Genomic DNA, 6,353 nt, shown 5'->3' with positions numbered 1-6,353 from the left:
CAATAGAGAGACAGGACGTCAGTGAGAAACAGATAGGGCTTATTAACTGTTGATGATGACATGTATAGAATTCTCAACTGGATTGGTCTGAGAAGTGTTTCATGACGGGCAAAGTATTTTTACAAGCAAAACGAGAAATAGCAATTGACTGTTTTATAAAAATAATTAGAATAATAAAGATAATGATTGGGGAAAACAGAAAAGATATGGAATGTTGAAGTGGGGAGATTAAAGTCTCTGTACTGACTGACGTGCATGGCATTCCCTTTTGAAGAAACAATGTAATACACTGTAAAGTTATATGTAATTACATATTACATATGTAATGTAATATGAAGAAGATATGATGATAAAAAATAAAAAAAATAAAAAATAAAAAAAAAAGAATAATCTACCTTGGGCCAGCAGGTAGCATGGTTAAGGCTTTGGATCCCACACAGCCTATTCCACTGTTCAAGTCCCAGACCCAGCAGCTTCTAAAACACAGAGGGCACGTGTACATACGTGTCCAAAATCCCAAGAGGCGAATGAAGAAGAAAGGATTGCAACATGAGCATCCCCTCTTGGGGGTGATTTCTCACTTTCTCTCTCTCTCTTGTCCCTCTGGAAAACACGGTGCTCTTTGGTAATTGAAAATAAGTAAATGGAATAGAATAAAAAATAGAATAAAAAAAAAAAAGAAGAGCAAAGACTAGGTATAGTTTTTACTGTAGAAAGCACATGCACATGCATGAGAGGGAGTGAGAGAGAGGCACGCACCCTGGACAGGGCCTAAATGGCCTGCTTTCCCCAGTGCCTCAGGGTCCTGGACACCCATGCAAGCACACCAGGCATTTTCAAGCTGACCTGGGGATCCAAACCTGTGGCCACCATTTAGCCTCCAGTCTTGAAGGGCATCATGTTACTACTGTGGCTGCACCAGATCCCTGTATTTTTATCTTACATCACAAATACTGTATCTGGTGTATTTTAAAAACATGTTTGTTATGTATTTTTTTTAGATAATTGTTTATTTAGTTTTATTTATTGTTATAATTTTTTTTTTAGAGAGATTTTTGCCAGAGCACATGCACTCACCAGAGAAAGAAAATGAGAAATCACCCCCTGGGGGATGGCCACAGCACAACCACTTCTCCTCCATTCTCCTCTTGAGATCGTGGGCGTTCATGCATATGTGCCAGGCATGAGTTCTTAGCCACTGACTGGGTTCAGGACTGGGACCATGGTCACTCTGTGGGGGTCCAGCAACACAACCATCATACCATCTGCTGGTCCCATGTTATTATTTTTGAAGTTGCTATAGGACACACGCGGTCACCAGAGAGAGACAGAGACAAAGAGAAAGTAAGAAAGCAAGCCACCAGGTCCAGGACTTGAACTATGGTCTGGCCATGTGGGAGTCTAGTGCCTTAACCACCATGCCACCTGCTGGCCTCTTGTTATGTATTTACAAATGATTAATGAGTTCCTGCTATTCCCCCTCCCCATTTTCCTCCATCCAATATGAGGTTTTTCACAATCATAAAAGTTTAGGGGAGGGGGCGGCAGGTAGCGTGGTGGTTAAAGGTGTTGTATTCCCACTGGGCAGACCAGTCTTGGACCTGGAGGCTTGCTCTCTTGCTTTCCCTCTCTCTCTCTCTCTCTCTCTCTCTCTCTGTCTGGTCAAATTTTAAAAATAATAATAATAACAAATAGAATTAAGTAATAAATAATCCTTTTTTAAAAAGCTTAGGGGAAACTGTCCAGTGATTTTTACAAAAGCAGGAAATGCATGTTTTCTTTTTTCTTCAATCTTCAAATGGATGGAATTTCTCTAGTACCAGAGGAAAGATTGTTTTAATTAACAAAGTCAAAAGAAGAAAATTCTGGTGAAGAGATACAGTAACGTTAGTGGTTACCATGTAGCTAGTTAGGCCTATTACAGTAGTGTTTCTCAAATGTCCACAATGTCCTGCACAGTTGGCAGCTCATCCCAGGTAACATCCAGCTTGAGAAACTATAGATTGGGGCATCCTCACTGGACAGGGTCTAGGCAGGACCTCTATGTGGCCAGTTTCATTAACTCACTTCAGATGTCAAAAAAAAAATAGCTTTCTATCTGCATGCACTGTTAGCAGCCTAAAGGCAGGGTCAAATAGCAAAAAGTCCCTTTATAAAGAACATCCATCCCCATATCTGAATTTATTAGATTAGTGCAAGAAGAATTGCAGTTTAGGACCATGAATTTTAAATCATTATAACGAGGCTCAAACACATCTTTATTAATCAAAATAGGAACCATTACAGTCAACACATTTTTGCCAATGAGAAATAAATGCGTTTATTCCTGAAGCATAATCATCTGTGCTTTGGGATGTGACGAACTCTTGGAAAGCATCTTATGCATCCTGCTGTTTGACGAAGTGTTTTCCCCACAAAAGTTGTCGAGATGCTTGAAGAAGTAGAAGTCAGCTGGTGAGAAGTCAGGAGACTATGGTGGATGAGGCAAACTTTGTAGCCAAATTCATTCAACTTTTGAAGCGTTGGTTGTGCAACATGCAGGCAGGCGTTGTGGTGGAGAACTGAGCACTTTCAGTTGACCAATGCCGGCTGCAGGTGTTGCAGTTTTCGCTGCAGCTCATTGACTTGCTAAGCATAATTTTTTTTGGAGAGGTTTTCGCTATACGGCGCGTGCGCTCGCCAGACAGATAGAGAGAGACATAGAGACAGAAAGCGAGAAATCACCCCCCAGGGGGGATGGTCACGCCGCAATCCCTTTTCCTCCATTCTCCTCTCGGGATCTTGGGCACGCACACACATGCGCCCGGTGTGAGTTTTAAGCCACTGGGTCTGGGACGCAAACCGTGGTCAACTACGTGGGAGTCCAGCGACATAGCCGTTACGCCAACTGCTAGTCCCTTGCTAAGCATACTTTTCAGATGTAATGGTTTCACCAGGATTCAGAAATCTGTAGTAGATCAGACCCCACGGAAGAGTGATCATGACCTTTTTTTTGGTGCAAGTTTGGCTTTGGGAAGTGCTTTGAAGCTTCTTGTCAGTCCAACCACTGAGCTGCTCCTCACTGGTTGTCTTCTAAAGTCCACTTTTGTCACACGTCACAATCCGATCAAGAAATGGTTCATTGTTCTTGCATAGAATAAGAAAAGATGACACTTCAAAAGATGATTTTTTAAACTTTCTATCAGCTAATGAGGCACCCACTAATGAAGCTTTTCCACCTTTCCAATCTGCTTCAAATGCCAAACTGTAGAATGGTCTATGTTGAGTTCTTCAGTGACCTCTCATGTAGTAGTGAGAGGTTCAGCTACAACCATTGCTCTCATTTGGTCATTGCCAACTTCCGATGGCTTGCCACTACACGCTTCATCTTCAAGGCTCCTGTCTCCTTTATAAAACTTCTTGAACCACTGCTGCACTGTATGTTCATTAGTAGTTCCTCAGTCAAATGCATTGTTGATGTTGCAAGTTGTTTCCACAGTTTTATGACCCATTTTGAACTTGAATAAGAAAACCACACAGGGAACCAGCAATTAGCGTAATGGCTATGTCGCTGGACTCCCATGTAGTTGACCGCGGTTCGTGTCCCGGACCCGGTGGCTTAAAACTCACGCCAGGCGCGTGTGCGTGCGTGCCCAGGATCCCGAGAGGAGAATGGAGGAGAAAGGACTGCGGTGTGCCCATCCCCCCTGGGGGAGGGGGGTGATTTCTCGCTTTCTGTCTCTATGTCTCTCTCTGTCTGTCTGGTGAGCACACGTGCCTTATAGCGAAAATCTCTCCAAAAAAAAAGAAAAGAAAACCACACAGATTTGCTTTTTGTGTAATGTCATTTCCATAGTCTAAAATATATATAAAATAAATGGCAAGTAATAAGTCATAAAAAAAGAGAAATGTACATGAAATGATGTATAACATAACTTCACTTATTTAAGAATGTGTCCAGTATCAAATAACAGATTTCAATGGAACCGCAATCACTGTTTCATCAATTTCATACTTGCAGAGTTTTTTTTTTTTTTGGGGGGGGGGTGGGCATTTTGGTAGAGAGATTTTTGCTGTAGGGCATGGTGTACTCTCTGGAGAGGCAGAGAGATAGAAAGTGAGAAAGCACCACTCACAGGGGATGGCCACACCACAATACCTTCTCCTCCATTCTCCTCTTGGAATTTTAGGCATACATGTGTAAGTACCCAGTGTGAGTTTAAGCCACCAGGTCCAGGACTTAAACCATGGTCAACTACATGGAAGTCCAGCAACATAACCATTACGCCATCCATTGGTCCTTGTATTTCATGCACACACATTTTTATAGAGAGAACAGTTTCTGCTATATGTTCTAGCCAGAAATACAGAGAGAAACAGAGAGGAAGTGAGAAATCAGCTCTTTTCCTCTGTGCTGCTGCCTGTGGAGGTGGCGGCCATCTCTAACCTGGAGTCATAACTGCCCTCGGACCCCTTGTGAAATCCAAGATTGTCAAAAAGAAGACCAAGAAGTTCATCCGGCACCAGTCAGACCAATATGTCAAAATTAAGCACAACTGGGGAAACTGAGAGGTAGTGACAACAGGTGTGGAGGAGGTTCAAGGGCCAGATCTTGATGCCCAACATCAGTTACAGAGCAACAAGAAAACAAACCACGTGTTGTCCAGCGGCTTCCGGAAGTTCCTGGTCCACAACATCAAGGAGCTGGAAGTGTTGCTGATGTGCAGTAAGTCACTGTGCTGAGATCGCTCACAGCGTCTCCTCCAAGAACCGCAAGGCCATCATGGAAAGAGCAGCCCAGCAGGCCATCAGAGTCACCAATCCCAGTGCCAGAGTGCGCAGCAAAGAAAATGAGCAGACAGCTTATGCGCATATTTTCTTTATTTCTAAATAAAACCACAACATCCCCTCCCCCCAAAAAAAGTGAGAAATCACCTCTCAGAGTGGGTGGCCATGCCTCAATCACTTTTCCTCCATTCACCTCTCAGGATTTGGGGCATGCATGCACACCTACCCAGTGTGAGTTTCAAACCTCCAGGTCTGGGACTCGAACTGCTGTTGGCCACATGGGAGTCCAGCACCCTAGCTGGACCATCACCATCTGGCCCCTCCCTTTTTAATATTTAACATAAAGAGTATAAAGAAAAAAATCCACTAATCTCATTTCCTAATTAATGAATGTTTATTTTCAAGATAAAAAAATTCAGGGCTGGTGGTTGGGATGGCTGAATCCCACATGGTCAACTAGGCAGTTTGAGTCCTGGACCTAGCTGCTTGAAAAACATACCTGGTACATGTACATATATGACCAAAATCCCCAGAAGGGGATGGAGAAGAAGGGATTGCAATGTGGCCATCTCCCCTGGGGGTTACTTAGCAACTTTCTCTGTCCTTCTCCAGTGAGCACACATAGCAATTTTTTTTTTGGGGGGAGGGTGCTGGGAAAGAACCATACATGCAGATATTAGGGGAGAATTTCTTTTTAAAAAATTATTTTATTTAACTTTATTTATTTTAATTTGACTAGAAAGGGACAGAGTCAGAGAGGGAGAGAGAGGGAAAGTGAAAAAGCAAGATGCCAGGTCCAGGACTCGAACCATAGTTGGCCATGTGGGAGTCCAGCGCCCTTCACCACCATACCACCTGATGGCTCCCCTATAGCAAATTTTTAAAAAGAAAAAAATTCTAGGCTCTAAATCAGAAGTGATCTGCTGCTCAAGAGAAACAGGATTCCACATGATGACAAAGGTTTGTATCCCCAGCCCAGCTGTCCCAAAACACACCAGGCACCTGTGCAAATGCCCACAATCTAATAAGCAATAGAGAGTGCTCTTTTCTCTCTCTCTCTCTTTGTCTCTCTGTCTCTCTCTCTCTCTCTCTGATGCATGCACACAAGCTCTATCATGAACAAAAAGAAAACATTAAGGGTCCAGCCGGTGGTATGGTGGTTAAGGTGCTAGACTCCCACATTATCAACCATGATTTGAGTCCCAGATCTGGTGGCTTGCTTTCTCACTTTCCCTTTCTCTCTCTCTCTCTCTGGTCAAATTAAAAAATAATAGTAGTAACATCAAATAAAATTAAGTAAAGTTTAGAAAAAAATAATTATTGATTAATTTTAAAAAGAAAAGATACAAAAATTAAAATACCTGGATGAAAATCCAAACAGAACAGAAAAGAATAAAATGAAGAATTGAAGTTACCCCCAGCCTTCCTGATTTCTTTATCCTTCACAGCTCCTTGAGGCTGCAGGAGACTAAAATTCAGTATCATGTCATTGCCACAGAAAAGCTTAAAGGACTCTTTGCTTTAGGGATAGCATTTGTACTCCTTAGTTTGACACCCTGTCCCTTCCAGATCAGACTCAGCTTTCT

This window comes from Tupaia chinensis, unplaced genomic scaffold (genome assembly GCF_000334495.1).
Source record: "Tupaia chinensis unplaced genomic scaffold, TupChi_1.0 Scaffold000175_1, whole genome shotgun sequence".
Lineage (NCBI taxonomy): Eukaryota > Metazoa > Chordata > Mammalia > Scandentia > Tupaiidae > Tupaia > Tupaia belangeri.
Note: the sequence above shows the minus strand (reverse complement) of the source record.